At 41.6% G+C, this 22,716-nt stretch overlaps 1 protein-coding gene across 3 annotated transcripts in view; it reads left to right on the top strand.

Annotated features, from left to right (window-relative positions):
* The first annotated feature begins 314 nt into the window (after window positions 1-314).
* Window positions 315-22,716, top strand: part of MYO18B (myosin XVIIIB) — an 885,307-nt gene continuing 862,905 nt past the window's right edge. For all 3 annotated transcript variants that reach the window (XM_073629436.1, XM_073629428.1, XM_073629423.1), the window contains exon 1: window positions 315-470. The gene's annotated coding sequence lies outside the window, so the exon portion shown is untranslated. The remainder of the gene's footprint in view (window positions 471-22,716) is intronic.

Below are 22,716 nucleotides of genomic sequence, written 5' to 3'. Positions count from 1 at the left end.
ATGATAAACCCTGGGACTGTCATTATGGTTTTTCTGATACAAGAAGTATAATCTCATTGGTCATGCACAGTTTAGCGGACAGTAATAGTAATATCCACACTGAGCAATATTTGCATATAATATTTGTTTTCCTTTGACAATGTTCTAAAGAACAGGATCTGTTAAACCTATCTTACAGCAACAAGTCCTGTCAAAATATCTTCTTTCCCTCCCCCCATAGACCATAAGCTGGTTGGTATATTTATAGCAATGACTTGTGTCCACTCAGCTGTCCCTATCACACTTCTGATATCTGGAAAGAAAAGGGGGAGGATCAAGCTGTAAAGAGTCCCAGAGATCCTAACTTAGTCACTCTCCCACTGCCTGCTCCTTCTGCTTTGTAGGACCTATAGCTGCTGCCCTCCTTTAGGATCCTTGTTTTTGAGGATAATAAACTGCTGCTGAGCCAAGACTACAACATTTGTAAAGAGGTAGAGTCATTTTATCTTCTAACTTGCTCTAATTTCATTGTATATTAGGAAGATCAATTACAACATTTCTCCAAAACGTAGCTGAGGAACTGCAACCCCAGAATTTCCTTTTCTTGGTGGAAGGGCCTACAACAAGAAGCTAGGCTTCAGCAAGGATCCAACACTTTCTAATTAGTTAAATGTGGGTTTCCCTGGCAAGGAGAGAATGTTGCAGGATGCATTGTCATTCCCTGTCCACACTGGACTCATTTAAAAAAGGAAATTAATAAAACGTGCTTGTCAAAAGACCTAAGACAAGGAAGGTTTATATCAAAGAGACAAGTTGTTACATGGTGCATGTGTTTGTCAGGGGTTGAAGACTAGGGGGCACTTGTTGGTGGCAGGTCTTGGTAGTTCTTATTTTTTTCTTATTTTTCGTTTTTCTTTTTCTTATCTTCTTATTTTTCTTTAGGAAATGCTTTTAGTTTTAGGTGTTTGATGACTATGTATGTACTGGTTAAACTGACCATTTACTGATTATTTTATTATTTTATTCATTGTTAATTTTCATTGTGGTTATGGTATGACCTCTCAGTGCTTTGCAGCAGTTATTTAGTTGTAGTTTTTCTCTTTAAAACAGCGCGGGAATACTTAATTGATAATATGATTATTTTATACCTGTTGAATGTTTTGTGTAAAAAACAATCAGCTGAAATACAGAGCGCACAGTTAAAAAAAAAAAAGTTCTTCCAATTATCTTTTTTATAAATTGTTTGAAAATATTTTTTTTCCCAAGGTGATCTTGGTAATATTGGTATTGTTTCACTTCCTGCACTTTTTTTAGCTGCACTTTTTGTTTAATTGCTATGCTTAAATCATAGATATTTGCTTGATGTTGTCAGCATTTATTTGTCAGGCTCCGGCACTGAGACATATTTCAGACACTATATTTAGAGAGCCGAGAATTAGAAGGCACAGCAGTTATAACAGTTCCAAGTTTGCCTGTAGCCAATTGTTGCAGAGAGTATTAAGTGGCTGCACATTTAAGGTTACATTCACACCTCTGCAATTCTATGTGATGTGATTGTGGTGCCTTTTAGATGATTTTTATGTACAGTTCCATTGATTCCAATGCAAGATGTGTTATGCTGGAAACTGTACCAAAGATGCAGCAACAGCATTTTTTTAACAATGCTTGCACTAAAATGTATAGGTGTAAATGTAATTTTTAAAGGGGTATTAAACCCAAAAGCAAATATTTATTATATTGCAGCTAACCAACTCTTGATGGCAGTTGCATTCGTTTTCTTTTTTAGGCTTTTTTCCCTTATTTTCACCTGGTGATCCTGCCAGTAAGTCTGTTGTTTTTCACCAGAAGAAGCTGTCCTGCAGCTGTCCTGCAGCTGTCCTGCAGTAGTGGTCAACTTAAAAATGATAGAGGACACCTCTAGAGGGCCGCACATTAGCAGCGCATTCTCACACCTCAAAGCCCTAAAATTTTGGTCCTGCTGAATTTTGTAGTATATTGCAATGCTCATGGAAGAAGCTGAAGTACAATAACCCCCAACATTGATGCTAGTGTATGCAATAATAACCTCTACATTGGTGTCAGTGTACACAATAATAATCTGCAACATTGGTGTCAGTGAATGCAATAATAACCCCCTGACCATTGGTGTCAGTGGACGCAATAATAACCCCCTAACATTGGCATCAGTGGGCACAACAAAGACCCCCAGCATCAGTGTCAGTGGGTGCAATAATAACCCACAACACTGGTGTCAGTGGATGCAATAATAACCTCCAACATTGGCATCAATGGACGCAAGAATAGCCCCCAGCATCAGTGTCTCGGTCGCAATAATAACTCCCAACATTGGTATCAGTGGAAGTAATAATAACATCCAGCATCAGTGTCAGTGGATGCAGTAATAACCCCCAGCATGGGTGTCAGTGGATGCAATAATAGCTCCCAACATCAGTGTTAGTGGATTAAATAAATTCCCCCAGCATTGATGTCAGTGGACGCAATAATAACCCCCAGCATCAGTGGACGGAATAACAACACCCAACGTCAGTGTCAGTGGACGGAATAACAACACCCACATCAGTGTCAGTGGATGGAATAATAACCCCCAGAATCAGTGTGAGTGGATGCAATGATAACCCCTAACATTGTTGTGAGTGGGCCCAGTAATAACCCCCAACATTGGTGTCAGTGGACGCAATAATAATCTCCAACATTGAAGTCAGTGGATGCAATAATAACCCGTAACATTGGTGTCAGTACTAATAAACCTGACCCCCCACACACACATCAGTCATTAGTGGAAGTGAAATTAACCCTCCATCTATTATTGGTCATTGCAGAGAAAGTTAATTCTCCTATACCCTCTTCCTGCATTGGTGGTCATGGTAGTAAAAATTACCCCCCCCCCCCCCCCCGCATTGGCTGTCATGGCAGTAAAAGGTAACCCCCATCTCTCCTTCCTGCACTAGTGGTCAGAGAAGTAAACGGTAAGACCCATTGGTAATGGCAGTGAACATTAACCCCTCTACAGGGCATGGCAGTGAAAGTTAGCCCCCCCACTCGACATAGCAGTAAAAGCAAACCCCCCTGCCAACACACAATGGGCATAGCAGTAAAAGCAAACCCCCCTGCCAACACACAATGGGCATAGCAGTGAAAGTTCCGCCCATTGCTAGTCCATCTAACACTGCTCTCTCATTGGACATGCTGCTTTCCAAGGGTGTGTCTGTGTTCTTTCATTAAGAGTGGGGGCACTCTAATACAGAAGGTTTGTTACTAGCCAGATCTCCACGTAAAAACAAAGAGAAAAAACCTACAAAAATCTAAATTATTGCAGCCACCACTTCTAATGATTGGCAAGATGCACTATAATACATTTTTGGTTTTGGGTTTAACATTGCTATAATCTACATACTATGTATTAGTTCCATTGTAGATTTTAACTGATTTCATCTTTGGCTAACATAACACATGCAATGTGTTGGAAACATTAAGGCTGGGTTCACATCAGTGTGGTAAGTTAATGTACAGATGTTAGTTTGCGTTATCGTATATGCATTCCTCAATATATTTCCATCACACACTTTCCTGGATGAGACCAGGAAAAATTGGGTGCTGTAGCAACTGGCAGTGGGTTGACTGTTATCAGCATAAATAAGAACAAATGTCGCCCGTACACCATGGATCAAAAGTCTAAACATTTATTTAAAGTAATCACATCACAATAAGTGCAGGTGCACTGTTTCAAGGCCATGCAGAACTTCTTTCTCAGGCATGCCTGATTAAGAGGTCCTATCTGTTCAGCTCACAAGAAAACACACCTGACCCAATTCTGGAAATGCAGCCCACCCTTGTGCATGAGCGAGTTCTGCATCCCACTGCAACACAGATGCATTGCTTTAGTGCATTGGGGTGCCATTCATTTTGAATGATATCCCAGTGCACCTAATATGTACAGTCCATACTGTGTGCTACCACACAATTCTTTGTGTCAATACTTTGTCAATACTTTGTAGAACCACCTTTCGCTGCAATTACAGCTACAAGTCTTTTTGGTGATGTCTCTACCAGCTTTGCACATCTAGAAAGTGACATTTGTGCCCATTCTTCTTTGCAAAATAGCTCAAGCTCTGTCAGATTGGATGGAGAGCGTCTGCGAACAGCAATTTTCAAGTCTTGCCACAGATTCTCAATTGAATTTAGGTCTGGACTTTGACTTGGCCATTCTAACACATGAATATGCGTTAATCTAAACCATTCCATTGTAGCTCTGGTTGTATGTTTAGGGTCATTGTCCTGCTGGAAGGTGAACCTTCGCCCCAGTCTCAAGTCTTTTGCAGACTCTAACAGGTTTTCCTCTAAGATTGCCCTGTATTTGGCTCCATCCATCTTCCCTTCAACTCTGACCAGCTTACCTGTCCCTGCTGAAGGAAAACATCCCACAACATGATGCTGCCAGCACCATGTTTCACAGTGGGGATGGGGTGTTCAGTGTGATGTGCAGTGTTAGTTTTCCGCCGCACATATCATTTTGCTTTAAGGCAAAAAATTAAAATTTTGGTCTCATCTGACCAGAGCACCTTCTTCCACATGTTTACGGTATCCCCCACATGGCTTCTTACAAACTGCAAACAGGACTCCTTATGGCTTTTGTTCAACAATGGCTTTCTTCTTGACACTCTTCCATAAAGGCCAGATTTGTGGAGTGCATGACTAATAGTTGTCATGTGGACAGATTCTCTCACCTAAGCTGTGGATCTCTGCAGCTCCTCCATAGTTATCATGGGCCTCTTGGCTGCTTCTCTGATTAATGCTCTCCTTGCCTGGCCTGTCAGTTTAGGAGGACGGCCATGTCTTGGTAGGTTTGCAGTTGTGCCATACTCTTTCCATTTTTGGATGATGAATTGAACCGTGTTCTGTGAGATGTTCAAAGCTTGGGATATTTCTTTATAACCTAACCCTGCTTTAAACTTCTCCACAACTTTATCCCTGACCTGTCTGGTGTGTTCCTTGGCCTTCATGAAGCTCTTTGTTCACTAAGGTTCTTTAACAAACCTCTGAGGGCTTCACAGAACAGCTGTATTTATGCTGAGATTCAATTACACACAGGTGGACTTCTTTACTAATTAGGTGATTTCTGAGGGCAATTGGTTCCACTATATTTTAGTTAGGAGTATCAGAGTAAAGGGGGCTGAATACAAATGCATGCCACATTTTTCAGATATTTATTTGTAAAAATTGAAAACCATTTATCATTTTCCTTCCACTTCACAATTATGTGCCACTTTGTGTTGATCTAACACATAAAATCCCAATAAAATACATTTACATTTTTGGTTGCAATGATCAAAATGTGGAAATATTCAAGGGGTATGAATACTTTTTTAAGGCACTGTAACACTAGTAGCACACTAGAGGGTTCCACATATAGGCAAAACCTTTATTCACTTTAAATAGTATTGGGAATGAAAGTGATTCTAAAGGATTTTTTTCTGTTTAATGGTTTCGCACAGAGCAACCCTGATCCTTAGATCCTCTAGAATGCATTAAGGGAAAAAACCTTGAACCTTTAGAACCACTTTAATGGTTAGAACTTTCAAATATTTATTGCTGAAAATATAATAATAAACTGCGCTCGTGATATAGAATCATCAATTGAACAGCTGCACAAATAACGTGAGATATTATCACAAAATATAAATATATGCAAAAATTGTGTTGCGCTTGAATAAAGTAAAAAATTATATAAGTGCAGTGAGTCACTAGCGTGACACTTTAACAATATAAAAGTGTACAGGTCTCTTGAACATTGCAGTCACCAACAAAGTCCTCCACCTTGTGAATACCACCACCAATCAATGGATGTGCTCTTACCAGAGAGCGTTGACTACCTATTAAGGGGGGGGGGGGTCAAAGAAAACGCATGTATCTCAAATACTCCATTACCATTCGATATCCAGCATACAGAAGACGAAGGAGATCACTCCAAATAGCCAATGGGTAAATCTACAATCCTCTTGTCTCACACCATGGTACCAGATGGCATACCCCAACAGAAAGATAAGATGCCAAATAGTGTAAAATCTTTACAATTGGGCTTTATTAAAAGTAAAGAACTTACATGCCAGCAGGATAAAATCAGCGTGTATTGCTATAGGGCACAGTAACAGTCATGTGCTCGCATCCAAACGCGATGACAGGAAATTACACCTCAGCCCGACTGGTTTCATCACCACAGGGACTTCTTCCGGGGTGTGGGCATCTTCCTCTGTCATCGCTTGTATATAGTCCTTGTATCTGTCTGAGCCTCATTGCCCCTTCCTACCCCATATGGTCCATCACAATAGCCAAGCCTCGCTGTGATTTCATATACCCGCTCTGATGTTATTCAGAGTCCAGCCCCACTCTGATTGCGCGCCTTACTATGGAATTACTCAGAGCCGCTACATGTCTCACAGCCTAACACACCAGAAGCCGTGGTAACACGGCTCCAATGTACGATGCTACTTCCTGTGGGGACATATTGTCCTAAGCTCCTATATCATAGGTTGGAAGTGAGATCAGGCTCCAACAGTGCACATAGTACATATAATGCATACAGTCCCGCAATGCATATGCTGATGTACAGACAATAAATATAAAAGAAACACTGAAAAAAATAAGGAAAGAAAAAGATCCTGGATGGCCACACACCATAGAAGGCAGGGAGGAACAGGAAAGGTAGCTAACATGTTTCATGCCCCAGCATGGCGCTTATTCACAGCTATGAATAAGCGCCATGATGGGGCGTGAAACATGTTAGCTACCTTTCCTGTTCCTCCCTGTACATGAGGTGACTGCATTTGGATTTTATTTCTTCATATCAATACAGATGAAGGTGTGCGGCCGTCCAGGATCTTTTTCTTTCCTCAAGCTTGTGCAGAGCCAGCACCTGTGAGTTCCATTAGGGTGGGTATCTTGATACGGATTTGAGAGATTGGAGCAGCAATCTTTTGCTACTGAAAAAAATAAAAATGAAATAACTCTACGTTTAAAATCACATACAGAAGATGGCACACTTAATTCAAGATAAAACTACTGCTCCTCAGTAAGGATGTGCTGGATTTGGAGAGAGCCCAGAGAAGGGCAACAAAGTTGACAAGGGGGCTGAAGGACCTCAGTTACGAGGAACGACTAGATACAATAAACTTATTCTCTCTGGAGAATATACACTTAATAGGGGATATGACTGCAATATACAAATATATAAATGGTGATCCTACCATAGCGAAAACAAAACTATTCAGTCTCAGATCACTTTAAAAGACACATGGCCAATCAATGAAGTTGGATGAGAAGCGGTTCAATTATAAACTGCATAAGTTTTCTTTACAGTAAGCAATAAGTAGGGCTGCACCAATACCACTTTTTTAAGGCCAAGTACAACTTTTTTTCAAGTATTCGCTGATACCGATACTTTTCTTTAATGTCGTGTGACAGTGGCACATGTGTCAGTAGTTTTTTTATTTTTATTTTTTCATAATTTAATTTTTTACAATTTATTTTTTATTATTATTTTTTAATTTTTTATATTTTTTTTGTCATTTTTTTTTTACAATGCTTTCTTTTTTTTTTGAGGGGGGGGGGAAGTGGACGCTGTCAGTGTTTTTTAATTTTTTAAAAATAATTTACAATTTAACATTCAAATATTTATTACAATTTTATTACAAGCCGGGGGGGGGGGGGGGGGGGGGGCTTTGGTGAGATATCAGGGGTCTAGATTTAGACCCCTGATATCTCCCCTTTGAGGAAAGGGACTGAGGACACAGATTCCCCTGTGCCTTTTTCTGCAGCCCCAGCTGCACTGAAGATGAATGGGCAGGAGACAGAGGCTCCTCTCCATTTATAAACTGAACCATCGTAAGCACAGGTTACGAATTTTTCAGTTATGAATGGACAGAGTCAGTGATCACAGACTCTGTGCATTCGGAAAAGGAAGGAGCTGGTAAATGACAGATTTACCGGCTCCTTCCTCCACTCTCCATCCTGAAAGATCCAGGGCAGGCGGGGACTGGAGGAGGACACGGAGAGCCGGGGAGGATGCAGGGGACCCGGAGGAGGACACAGAGTGGGGCCCGGAGGACGAAACAGATCAGGACCAAGGGGAGCACAGAGGGGGACGCAGAGGAGGACCCGGGGAGCACAGAGGGGGACAGCCGGGGGGGATTGGTGCGGCAGTGTGGGCAGTTACAAGCACCAATCTCTATGATAGCTGTGGGATGGAGAGGAGGAGAAGGGTCTGTCAGAAAAGCTATACAGGGAGATCGGTGCTTGTAACTGCCCCCCACCACCACACCGATCATCCAGGAGGCTGCCCAAGTATCGGGTCAAGCATCGGAGCATTTGCAGGAATACAAGTACTCGTGCAAATGCCCGGTATCAGGACCGATACCAATACTAGTATTGGTATCGGTGCAACCCTAGTAATAAGGATGTGGAACTCCCTTCCACAGTCAGTGTTGTCAGCAGGGATTATACAGTAGATAAATAAAAAAAACCTACTGGATGTGTTTCTCAGCAAGCACAATGGGGGAGATTTACTAAAACTGGTGTACACAATATCTGGTGCAGCTGTGCATAGTAACAACAGCTTCTAGGTTTTATTCTTAAAGCTTAATTGAACAATCTGAAGTTAGAAGCTGATTGGTTACTATGTACAAGTGCACCAGATTCTGTATGCACCAATTTTAGTAACCCCCCACTGTACAGGCATATGACAAATAGTAGTGACAAACACACACATACTCAGGTTGAACTGAATGGACATATCTCTCTACCAACTATGTAACTAAGTCGCATGGGTTCTTATATAGGGCACAGTGGCTAAAAGGATCTGTAAACAAACTTTGCGCCAGGGCACATCTGATCTGCACAAAACAAGTTTGGGTTGAGATTTTCATCTGATGTCTATGGGCACATAAAGGCTAGGGCTATACAGAGAGGTTTAACCACTTGTTGGCAGGCAACTTATCTCTGTTACTGTGCTGCTGAGAAAGTGATTGGCAACAAATAGTTAAACCTCTCAAATCAGTCCAGCTGCCTAGACTGGATACCAAAAAACAACACATTGGATTTAAATCTCATGAAAGATATGAATATATGTCTATATCCTAAAACTACGGTATAGGTAGTTCTGTCTATTTATTTAATGAACAAAAACCCACGCAATTGTCTTTTTTCACAAGCCACTGTAGTCAGACATTAGCTTTCTCCAGTGAAATAGTGACTTGATTATAAGCAATTACATCCTAAGCCAGAACTAAAACTGAAGTTAATATATTTAGTGTTGAGTTGTTTTTCATTTGCTTGCTGTCCTCCACCACATCACTTTCACATTGATCGATTTTCTGGGAATAGTTGAAGATAACAAAGAGGCAGTACAGGGATACACGATTCTTCAAGGGATGCTTACGTAGCACAATCTGAAGATGGCTTAATGCAGTCAATCAATTCTGCAACACATTTTGCTTGATTCATTGATTGGTGCTCAGGCAGGTATTTGCTGGCAACTTTGTTTTGTTAGTAGTCTCTAGGCTTAGACTGGCCTATTGACACTACAGCTGCCTGTTATAAAGCAACACTGTTTTTGCAGTTTGGTTAATGTGAGTTTTACAGGAATATACAGGGGTGGATGTCTTGCTTACCGTGTCATCAGTATTGGGCAATAGGGATGCCTTATCCTGTTTTTCAAAATGAGCCAATTAGGATTGTTGCAGTAGAGCTACTATATAAGCTTCAAGTGTATGCCTTATTTCTGTTATTTTTTATAGAGAAGGGAAGAATCATAAACTGTCAGATCTTTGTCTGTGACCTTCTTGGGTATAGTTTTCCGTACTTGTCCTGTCCTTGTAAGCTGTAGTCACTGCGACGGGAAGACAGCAATAAGAACATGTAGGAGCCGCCAGTCACCGCATGTCCCCTATTAGAAAGGGCATGATGTGCCCTTTCTAAAGTGCGCATGCGCCATAGTCATCGACGCTCGGCTTTTTTGTAAATACCTCCTAAACCGTGGAGGTTTAGGAGATATTTCAAGCACCTACAGGTAAGCCTTAATATAGGCTTACCTGTAGGTAAAAGTGGTTGTACAGGGTGTACAACCACTTTAATTATGGCCTCAACCTCCTAAGTGTAGGCCACTGGTAAATGACTTACATTCCTTACTATGCCAGAGAAATCCCCTGTGTAGCCCCTGTGCTGCTTATAGGATAGCCATATTTACAAAAGCATCTAGCAGTCCAGCAGAAAATGGCTAACTAATAGGCCACGGTGTGCATGCACAGGAAGACAAGGACCTGACGGGGACTTTTCCTGTGGAAAGTATGTGTGGTGCCAAGCTGGACTGCACAGTAAATATTGTTGGAACAGGATGGAAGGTATTTTACCAGGTGTGCTGCTTTAAAAAAGGACAAGTGTACCAAAGTACAGTTGTCCTTTAAAACATCTACAACATAAAAAACAGCTATGGTAAAAGCTGCCCATGGGAGAAAGCCCTTGTGTTCTTTTCTTCCAGGTATTGAGGAATCACAGGAGACTTTGTGAACTTCCCAAGAGTAGACTATCATTAAAGCAGAATTGTGATCTGCTCATGGAGACTGGGAAGCTAAAGATATGGGTAAAAACACCAGAGTGTAAACTAACCTACCTACTCCTGTGTGGTCATACATCTCCGGTAAATGAGCTGGCTTATGTGGCATGGTAGAAGGATCATATGTAGCATGGGGAATGGCAAAGCTTGAGGGAAAGATATATATTTGCTTGACAGGTTTGCTGAAGGAACTGTGTGAAGTTGAACGTGATGGACACAGAACTAGAGTTATACAATATAGTTGTATGTGTCTATTAAGTTCACCCTTTTACTGGCCCTGTGTTAGATGTTTAATTAAACATGCGGGTCATGCGGAATATGAAAAATCTAGCTGAAATCAGTGAAGTGAGCCATAGATTCATTTTTCATTTATCTAGAAATCTAGAAAATGTATATTTTGCAGTTATTATATGCTCAATAACATCAAACAACATAATTCTATTTGATGTTTTTTTTAATAAAAAGATCAAGCTGGAAATTCATGAAATAATTTTCACGTTATTACATTAAGCTCCATCCAAAACATGATTCATAAAATATAGTCCTGTTCACCAATGACATACATGACCCTATAGAACACTATCTGCTAGTGAGAAAACATGAACACAGTTAACTCTCACTGAAATGTGAGTCCTTAAATTAGGCCCACAGTGTGGATTTCCCGAGCATGTGCTTTTCCATTCAGTGACAGGTGTGCTTTTACTCCCTTATAAACCTCCAAAGCACAGCTGTTCCCTGAATTTCCAGGCTTTGGGTATTTGTAAATATGTTTGTCTTTCGAAATATCCCTGTGTTTTATTCTTTTTTTAACATTCTTTATTTAAAAGAGAGTTTCGCCAGACCAAGAAAAAACAGGCATAAGCCACAGAGTATACAGGTATATACAAACCAACACAACTACAAACAATGTGTCAAAAGGCCATAGGGTAAGCCAAAGTTACAGAATTCAATCGTACATAGTGCAATGGCCAGGGAAATAATGAGAAACAGCTAAGAGCGCTGGTGTATAATATTCAGTGGAACTACTCATGTTATAGAAGTAAGGACTTGGGGAGAACCCCAGCAGCATGGAGTGGGGAGGATGGGACCTTGGAGAAGGAAAAAGGAGAAGGGTGGGGAGGCTCCAATCTGAGTAGCCATAGCTGGAAAAAAAGTGTGTGTATAGGGGTGGTGGTGATGGGGGGGAATTCAGACAGACCAAGACACACTCTGATAAATACTCACATGTGTATGTGCCCGAGAGGAAGGGGTATAGTGAAGAGGGGGGCTAAGAAATATTCTAGGCTCCTACATCATTTGTTGATATTTGGACGAGTATTTGAATTCTTCCCAGTAGTACCAACTTTTGGTTTGCTCTGTAGTCCTGTCTCTGAGGGCCGCAGTAAGGTCCTCCATGGTCTGAATAACATTCACCCTGGAATACCATTGTTGCAATGTTGGGGGAGTTGACTGTTTCCAGGTGCTGGTTAGAGTTTGGTGAGGATTGATTGGATCCTGTAACATCTGGTCATGATCTTGTATGAGAGCTCTTGATATTTATTCCAGAGGCTTTGTAGGCAAACAATATTCTATCCTTCTGATCTTCCATGAATGTGAGCTGTAGGTCTTATTTCCTTTTAGGTTATAAGTAATTGATAGGACTAAATGAGGGAATGTCTCATGGCACCAGTGGCCTGACAAACCACCTGAAAGGGCAGCAATTTTCTTAAGAAGTGTTGGGTTTAGGTAAGGAGTGCAAAACATTGGATAAATGGTGTTGGCGCCAGATATCAAGCTCAGGGACTCCGTATGCAGCAGAAATTATTTTTTTTTTCTTTGATCAACTGCATAATACAATTCCTGTATTGAAAGTTGACTGTACAATGGAGTTCTGATTGTTCAAAAACAGATAAGTAAAACCCAACTCCGTGCACAATAGACTTACCTGGGTTAAAGTTGTTAAAACATATGTAAACCTGTCCTTAGGTGGTGGTGGCTTTTCACACTTTTTTCCCCTTAATTTAACCTGGTAATCATCCTAGCACTTCTTGTCCTAGGATGACAACTACTGAGCAGCATTGTCTCCATAGGGAGTGTATTAGGAATACAATCTCTTCTACATAACAGGGAGAAGTGTTTTGTAGTACACAGAGATAGCAGGGAGCAATACTAACCGATAAAAGTCCAAAGGCAGACAGCACAGAAAGTCATCAGCTCACAAGATTTCTGACTGGATACGCATTTTTGTTTGCATGTCATGATTGTTAGGCAATCGTACATATCCATAGTTTCCAAGTGTCCCTCATTTGGAGGAACTGTACTTTATTTGGGATCAAATTCCTCTGTTCCTCAATCTCCCCCAGTTGTCCCTCGTTTGGTCTATTGTATGGACCAGTATATGAAAGGTACTTATTAACAGTTAAACTATGCTATATTGAAAGGCGGTGGTGAAAGTTTTAATCAACCATTAATTCTTCATGGCCTGCATAGCTGAGGGCATGACCATCTCCTTTGCCTACATACTTTGTGCTAAAAAGTAATCTCAGAAATTTGGGAGGTATGTGTATCTTGTGACAAGAGCTTTCCATGTATGGACACTTGGATACATATTATTTTGGCGGTTTAAATTAATATGTTCCTTAGGTGTATGTGGAATGGCAAATTAAAATACAGATTTTACTAAAAACGCCATGATTGGATTGTAGCATTGCTCTGCTCCAAGCACTGAAAGTGTGATCTCTATAACTGATCCGGTTGTGGCGAGAGAGCTTTAATTTACAATCTCTCTACAATCTCTTGCAGATCATAGAAAGCTTTAATTCATAAATTTGTGCAGACCTTTGCAGTTCCAGCAGAATACAGTACATGTGGTGAACGGAGGCTAAGAGCCCTTGCACACTGGGGCGGGGGGCCGCTAGCGGGGCGGTTTTACCCCCCGCTAGAGGCCGAGAAAGGGTTAAATACCACCGCAAAGCGCCTCTGCAGAGGCGCTTTGCTGGCGGTATAGCCGCGCCGTCCCATTGATTTCAATGGGCAGGAGCGGTAAGGGAGCGGTATACACACCGCTCCTTCACCGCTCCGAAGATGCTGCTGGCAGGACTTTTTTTACTGTCCTGCCAGCGCATCGCTCCAGTGTGCAAGCCCTCGGGGCTTTCACACTGGAATGAAAGCAGCGGCACTTTCGGGGCGGTTTGCAGGCGCTATTATTAGCGCAATAGCGCCTGCAAACCGCCCCAGTGTGCAAGGGCTCTAAAGCATGAAGTAGAAGGGTGGGACTAACTACATAGAGCATCCTCTAGCTATGGAGTGAGGCAGGGACAAATTTATTAAATGAAAACAAACAGACAATGGGGGGAGATTTACTAAAACTGGAGCACTCAGAATCTGGTGCAGCTGTGCATGGTAGCCAATCAACTTCTAACTTCAGCTTGTTTAATTAAACTTTGACAATAAAACCTGGAAGCCGATTGGTTTCTATGCAGAGCTGCACAAGATTTTGCGCATTCCAGTTTTAATAAACCTCCCCAATGCATGTGTAACATGATAAATGTGCTGTGGTCTTTAGAGACATTACCAGAAGAAAGCAGCCCTTTGCTTCAGCATCTGACAACAATACCAATACGGTATACCTTGGTTCAACAAGTGTAACTATAGACTATGCATATCTTTTGTGAACTAGCATGGTCACTGGCAGTGCTAGAAGAGTGAGATCGTTGTAATCTGGATCAGTTGCTCCATTTATTCAATTGCTTTAAAATATACCTATGTTGGCATTTATGTTAGTGTTTTACATGCATACTATGGGTAATCAAGAGCAGCACAAGGCTGATTACAGTGATGTTTTTGTTTTATTGCAGTAGTACAGCTTGACTGTCTTGGTCTGTATGCTGCTAAGCAGCTGTTAAGCATCAATAACAAGCAGCGGCACATTGTCACAGAACATACAAGGACACGGCAGCCTCACGCGTACAAATGTTACTGTTAAAATCCTGGATGGTACAAATTTTAATAGTATTCGTCCTTAGAGAAATATAAAGGCTGCAATGACTGGTTTATACAAATGAAAATTCTAGTTTCTTGGCTGCTATGGTGATCTAACGTCATCAATACCTTCTGAGTCAATGAACAAACAAAAATGCAAAGTTCTAATGTCATTCTCTTTTTTTACTGACTGCATTCATTTTGCTGGCCAGGGAATCAGAAAGACATAAAGCCGGAGAATCTGCCAGGCAACTGCCATGTTTAGAAGGAGCTCAGCAATAAAAAAAAAAAAACACATTTTTAGTTAAGGTCTGGAAACTCAAAATCTTGTTTTTTGTTTTTTTTTTCAAATGTTTTCTAAACATGTTTTAAAAATGGTTGTCATCCTATAATATCTAGTTTCATGACATATGTGTTTGAGAAATTGCCTAAAACACAGCTCCACTGAAACTTGTAACATTAGTTTTGGATGGAGCACCCAAGTAAACCTTGTACTGCAAAAACTACTCATTAGAGGTCTAGAACTTCCAAGATCTCTGCATGGAGTGTTCCTAGTATGTGTGAGGTGTAATTTCTGTGTATCCTAGAGAAATAAAGTACTATCCACTAAACATGTGCCTATTGTGCCCTTAGCAGGCAGCAAAAACTTCTGTCCTTCTCTCCATACGCTTGAGCAGATGAACAGCAAAGCAACCACTCCTAATTTAGACATTTTGTATACTACCCTTAAGCAGTTGATAGATTGTGGTAGGCAAAGGCAATGCACTTGACTTTCTGAAAACAGAGTTTAGGAGGAGAGAACTATATGCAGATGAACTGTTTCTCCTGCAGCGCTGGTAGATTTTCAATCTATTACTGATAGGTAAATTTTGTGGGTTACTTGCTAGGTGAAGTTAGATTTGCCTCTGTTCCAGCTTGGCTGGGTTGCGTGTAGTTCCACACTGTGCCGATGGGTGTCGTTGTCACCATGGGCTGGTGTTGGAAAGGCAACGTGTTGAAGTGTATGAGTGCTCCTCTGTCCCGGACGAGGTGGAGGTGGTCCTCCGAGTTGCATTCTGGGAGAGGGTATTTGTGGGACAGACGCCATATTCGGAGGTTCGTTTTCAGCCACTTGCTGGCCCTCCTGGCCGACAGGTATGCGTTAGGAGTACCACCTCGTGGTCCTCCGTGCCGGAGGCCCTCGTCGCTGCGGCGTGTGGGTGGGCCCAGAAGCCTGTATGAGGCCTACCACAGCAGCAGAGGAATGGTCCTGAGCTGTGTATCCTGAGTGAAGATCCCAGGGGAGGACCCGTCATGGAAGGATCATGCAGAGTGCTGGTCTGGAGAGGGGCCTGGTGACTCAGTTGGAGGACGTATCCTGAAGTAGTCTTATTGCATAGTACTGCCGGGTTGGCTTAAAGGTTCAAGTACTGTGTCTGACATTCATCGCAAACCAATACATCCTGTGGCAGAGGATCGTATGGGTTTCATTCCAAACAAGTCTGTGGCAGAGACTTTTATTCGTGCTACGTATTGGCTGCTAGGCAAGTGAGAGAGGCCTATCCAGGCGGGCAAAGATTGAATCCCACAAGAGGAGTGCATTCAACTACAAGTGTCTAATTCCAAAGAATGTTCTAGAAAATACTAAGGAAAGGTATTTGAGCTTCCCTGAAACTTTCCTTCTGCCTCTTTCCTCTTTCCTGCTACTTCCGTTATTACTTGTTCATTAAAGCATTGGAAAATATACTGAAGTGTTTGGTGATTACATCGTCCAGAGGTAAACTCAACGGGACCCTTAGACCCGGTGCCGGTGAAACAGAGGTATCGAGAGTGAAGTTAACAGCCCGCTTTAAACCAGCAGCTCCACCGAGAGTTAGTGCTACACTCCTTATAGACAACCCCATTTATTTCTGGATTTATCTATTTTTATGTAGTCATCACCACTGAAGTCTCCAAGAGATAAAAGAAACTCTCACATGATACAACATACCAAAATTCCTAGCTCACTTAACCGGCCAGCCTGCAACACACCTAATTGACCCTGTCTAATAGTTCACATTAAAACCAAGGGGTTTAGTTTGCACACATTTTGCAAATACATGCGTAAGCTGCAGTGGCCACATCACGTTACCCCAGTGTACTGCAGCCCTAACTCTATAATTCTGAGAGTCTCCTGAGCTGGAGCACATGTATAATAAATGCATAAATTAAGGGCAGGTATGCCTGGAAGGAGCCCATCCCTCCTTTAAGGCATAGGGACACATTGGACACCCAGCAATAGTACAATGGTAGTGAAAGTATTCAGTGCATCCCCTCACTGATTGACCAACAGTACAAACAAATGGCAACCACCCCAACCTATTACATTGCCTTTGCAGCAAGAAGTACATGGAAGGGTGACGTGTGTCAAAAAATAACAAACAACAGTTCCCAGCTCACTTATCAGCCAGCCTGCAACAAACCGAATTGCCCCTGTCTAACAGTTCACGTTAAACCCAAGGGGTTTAGTTTGTACACATTTGCAAATATATGCGTAAGCTGCAATGGCCACATCATGGCACCCCAGTGTACTGCAGTGTATTGTATTGCAACTCTATAATTTTGAGAGTTTCTGCACATGTATATATATAATAATGGACAGATTAAATGCAAATATGCCTGCAGGGAGCCCACCCCTCCTTAAAGGTGTAGGGATGCACTGGACACCCAGCAATAGTACAATGGCAGCGAAGGTATCTGTTAATTTATCCATTATTATGAATGTGCTCCAGCTCAGGAGACTCTCAAAATTATAGAGTAATGCTGCGTACACGAGCAGAATGTCCGACAGAAAAAGTCAGACGGAAGCTTTTCATTGTATATACCGATCGTGTGTAGGCCTCATCGGACTTTTTTTTTTTGAAAATCTGACGGACCTCGAAATGGAACATGTTCTAAATCTTTCCGACGTACCCAATTCCTATTGGGAAAACCGATCGTCTGTATGCTGGTACGATGGACCAAAAAAGCATGCTCTGAAGCAAGTATGAGACGGAAGCTATTGGCTATTGAACTTCCTTTTTCTAGTCCCGTCGTAAGTGTTGTACGTCACCGCGTTCTAGACGGTCGGACTTTGGGTTGACAAGACCGCTTGAATGGAATTCCGTCGGAGAAACCGCCGGAGTTTATTACGACGGCTGAATCGGTTGTGTGTATGCGGCATTAAGCTCGGTTCACACTAGCCCTTTCAGTGCAACTTTGGAGTCCAACTTTTATATGACTTTGATGAGACTTTTTACACTCTGTGGTATTAAAGTCATATCAAATTCAGACTAGGTTGGGTAGTAGTGCAGGAACCTTTTCTAAAGTCAGACAGATTTGTGTAGTATCAGTTAAGACAGCTCTCATATAGGAAACATTGAATTTTACATGTCATCCACAAGTCAATGAACTGAGCCTTAGGACTGCAGTACACTGGGGTGCCATGACGTGCCTGCTGCAGCTTACGCATGTATTTGCAAATGTGTGCAAACTAAACCCCTTGGTTTTAACGTGAACTGCTAGACAGGGTCAATTCGGTTTGTTGCAGGCTGGCTGGTAAGTGAGCTGGGATTTTTTGTTTGTTGTTTTATGACATGCGTTGCCCTTTCATGTGCTCCTTGCTGCAAAGGACAGTTATAGGTTGAGATGGTTGCCATTCGTTTGCACTGTAGGTGACACAGAAGGCTGCAAAGCTGAAATAGTGAATAGTAGTGTCACTTCCCTGACTATAAAGTTTGACAGGGGTGTTTCAATTACAAGAATTACAAAAAAAATGGTAGAGAGTGGGAGAATATTTATGTGTTTTAGATGTGTACCTTACCTTTGTATGTATTAAACCCACAATAGGAATTGTAATAAATGCTGATGCACACAGATGCATTTTTCCAAGAAGTCAATGTATTTCAGTGCCCAGGAGCCACTATTGATGGTATATAGCCTTGCCCTGCAGCCTGCACAAATAAATAACAGGCTGACAGATGCCCTGGATGTAATAGTTGGCGCCAAGATTCTCACTACAATATGCTTACAAAATACAGCTTAATTCATGTAAAATAAAATGATTTCTAATAAGAAACTCACAAGTGGGTTCATCTTTCTCTCACCAGATGGATAACAAACAGCAGGAGTCAGAGCCAGATGGGGCAGTGTAAGCTTATAGGCTGCATGAGTAAAGGGGAAGCTTTTCCGTGATCAGACATAGAAGTTTTTTTCTATTTTCAGTAGGAATACAGTCTTCTACTATAAGCTTATTTACATATAGTCAAATTATTCTAACCCAGGTTGGGCCCAGTATATGGTGTGTGTGTAAAACAAATACAGTAAATCTAGTGGAGGGGTTTTGCTTTGTGTGGCAAAGGATGTTTTCCTACAGGTTCTGGTGATAGAAGTCAGACCCTTCCTTTATGGTGACCATATGCTGCTTAAAAATATGATGTAACACTTTTAAAGTGGTTGTAAACCATGGTAGAAATAATTTAAAAAAAAAACAACCTGCAAGACAAAGGCATAATGAGCTAGTATGCATCCCATACTAGCTCATTATGAAATACTTACCTTAGAACGAAGCTGTTGCAGCGGTCCTCGTACACCGCTGTGACGGCGATGTGTCTCTGGAACGTTACTTCTGGGTTCGCTGACTCCGGCGCTGTGATTGGCTGATGCCGCGATGATGTCACTCCTGCACATTCACAGGAGCTGAAGAAACGGCACGAATGAGCCATTTCTTCAGTGCGCATGTGCCAGTGTCTTTGGCACATGCGTATACAGTGAATATCTCCTAAACTGTGCAAGTTTAGGAGAAATTCACGGTACTTGCAGGTAAGCTTTATTATAGGCTTACCTGTAGGCAAAAGAGATTGTAAAGGGTTTACAACTAATTTAATTAGATAATTTCTTGCAATTATTGGGTAGTGTTGGGTTACATTGGAGTAAGGCTTCTTTCACACACACTTTACTGCTCCTCTGAAAAAACAGACCATGGCGGATCACTTTTTAGAGGCAGCTGAATGTTAGTTTGCAGGCATTCAGAAAGTGAAACTGCTGCCTCCTGAATGCCTGATTATTTTTTCTATTCCAACGGGGATTTTACATTACCGTACCACAACTATGTGCCAAGTGTAAGTCCTATTGACTTAAAAATGTTGTACCACAAAGTAAAGCATTGCGATCGGGGTAATGTAAACAAACCTGAGAGAATGCCATGTCTGCTTGCAGGTAGATGGTCAGAGGGTGGAAAAAATGCAGATCAACTGCTTATCTTTACTACTCCTGTGTCGTGTGTGTGTGTGTGTGTGTGTGTGTGTGTGTGTGGTTACAGTAATGCTGCTTGATTTATCACTAAACATTTAAAACAGATTTTAAGCTAATTTGTGGTTGTTTAAAACTCTTTAGTTCTGACACTTTGATACATTCCATATGGAAGAGACAGCAGGGAGTCTATAGTGGGTGTGTGGTCCAGATGATCAGCTTATCAGCAAAAGAGACTTGTTCACTACAACTATGCTGAATAAAAAAACGAACTGCTTATTAAAGCTGAACTGCTTATAACTGCTTATAACTGAAGTGTAGTTCACTACACTTGAAGACTAGACTGTATATATATATATATATATATATATAAATACACTGCCTGAAGTGTATTAGAAACAGTATAGGCTACACTGAATGCAGAATATATATATATATATATATATATATATATATATATATATATATATATATATATATATATCACTGTGTATTATAACCAATTATGGCTCTCTCAGCAGAGCGCGCTGCGATTGGCCAAAGCATGCAGGTCAGGTGCATGCTTTGGCCAAACAACATACAGCAATGTACTGCGATCTCGCAGTGCATTATAGGGCGTTCTGCAGTGCTCAAATTTCCCGCGAATGCCCCATATGTTCGGTTCATTTTAGAACAAATGAACACCCGATGTTCAAGTCGAACTTAAGTTCGATTCGAACCGCGGGCTCATCCCTAGTGGTGAGAGGTTAGAGCTACTATTGAGTTTATATTGCTGTCTGTGTCCCTGCTAGATCCACTCTCTCTGGATCCCTTCTGAAACGGCCATATTTCGATCCATGTATGGGCAGACTGGTTGTATAGAATTCGATCTATCGACTGACTTCTGTACAACCAGCCTATCAGGTTTTTCCTGTTCTATCAACATTGCTGGCTAGAGCCAGCCAATGTATTCTGATGGCAGGGAAGAATACAAAAGCTTAACAGGAACGAAAAAAAAAAAAAGACTAATTTATGGCCTGCTTCGGACCTTGTTCACATGGGTAGCTGACGCATAGTAAAAACAGGCAGTTGAACCACAATTTTACCATCCCTCAACCCATCTAAAACATAACAAAAATGATACGCCTGACGTATTTGGCAAATAAGGAGAGCATTCAGAAGGTGGCAGTATCACCTCCTAAATGCCTGGCAGCCACTGCTCTATCACCTTCTGAAAAGAGATCTTTTGGCTTTTCAGAGAGGCATAAGGGCTGCAGCCTGTGTAAACGATCCCTAATTGTCTTAATCACCAGTGTTGCCAGGAACTAAAGTGAGGGTAAATATGATGCCTGACTGTCCCTCTTCTGGGACCAAATCCCTCCATCCCTTTTTACTTCTCAGTCATCCCTCTTTTTTGGACTGATGTATAGAATGCTATAATAAAATGTAATATTTAACTACCATAAGTGTTATATCACACTAAACCTTTCATCCAGCTTTATTATCGCATTCCTTATTTTGAAAAGTACAGTGCCTTGAAAAAGTATTCATACCCCTTGGAATTTTCCACATTTTGAAGTTACAACCAAAAATGTGAATGTTTTTTTGGGGGATTTTATATGATAGAACAAGACAAAGTGGCATATAATTGTGAAGTAGAAGGAAAACGATAAATGGTTTTCCAAATTTTTTACAAATAAATATATGAAAAGTGTGGCATACATTTGTATTTAGCCCCCTTTACTCTGATACCCCTAACTAAAATCTAGTGGAACAAATTGCCTTCAGAAGTCACCTAATTAGTAAAAACAGTCCACCTGAAGCCCTCAGAGGTTTGTTAGAGAACCTTAGTGAACAAAACAGCATTATAAAGGCCAAGGAACACATCAGACAAGTCAGGGATAAAGGTGTGGAGAAGTTTAGAGCAGGGTTAGGGTATAAAAAAATATTCTAAGCTTTGAACATCTCATGGAGCACTGTTCAATCCATCATCCGAACATGGAAAGAGTATGGCACAACTGCAAACTTACCAAGACATGGTCGTCCACCTAAACTGACAGGCCGAGCATTGATCAGAAAAGCAGCCAAGGGGCCCATAGTAACTCTGGAGGAGCTGCAGAGATCCATAGCTCAGGTGGTAGAATCTGTCCACAGGATAACTATTATGCCGCATACACGTGGGCAGACTACTCGACTGGACTGGTCCGACGGACTTTCCGACGGACTTTCGACGGACTTTTGACGGACTTCCGATGGACTTTTGAATGAACGGACTTGCCTACACACGATCACACCAAAGTCCGACGGATTCGTACGTGATGACGTACGACCGGACTAAAATAAGGAAGTTGATAGCCGGTACCCAATAGCTGCCCTAGCGTGGGTTTTCGTCCATCGGACTAGCATACAGAGGAGCAGATTTTTCGACCGGACTCGAGTCCGTTGGACAAATTTGAAACATGTTCCAAATCTAAAGTCCGTCAAATTTTTGACCGAAAAAGTCAGCTGCAGGTCTGATGGAGCCCACACAGGGTCGGATTGTCCGCCGGATTCGGTCCGTCGGACCAGTCCGGTCGAAAAGTCCGCCCGTGTGTACACGGCATAAGTCGTGCACTCCACAAATCTGGCCTTTATGGAAGAGTGGCAAGAAAAAAGCCATTGTTGAAAAAAAGCCATAAGGCCTGGTTGCTCTGTGTCCATTGTGGACTTTGATATGCTTTTATTATCCACTTGTTTGTGAGTATGTTTCCTTCTTTTTGATTTCAATAAATACCACTTGGGTAATGTCCAAGGTTGGTGTGCCCTCTTTTCATTCTTTTACAGTGTTTCCATTGGGTGTCCCCTGACCCTTGGAGGGCAGCAAGGCTTGTGCATCTACTGGAGGACATAGAAATTCTAGGATATTTCATTTGCTGTCGCACCACTTT

Source organism: Aquarana catesbeiana, linkage group LG01, assembly GCF_042186555.1.
Source record: "Aquarana catesbeiana isolate 2022-GZ linkage group LG01, ASM4218655v1, whole genome shotgun sequence".
NCBI classification, from domain to species: Eukaryota; Metazoa; Chordata; class Amphibia; order Anura; family Ranidae; genus Aquarana; species Aquarana catesbeiana.
The sequence above is the reverse complement of the archived record's forward strand: the minus strand, read 5'-3'. Positions and strand labels throughout refer to the sequence as shown.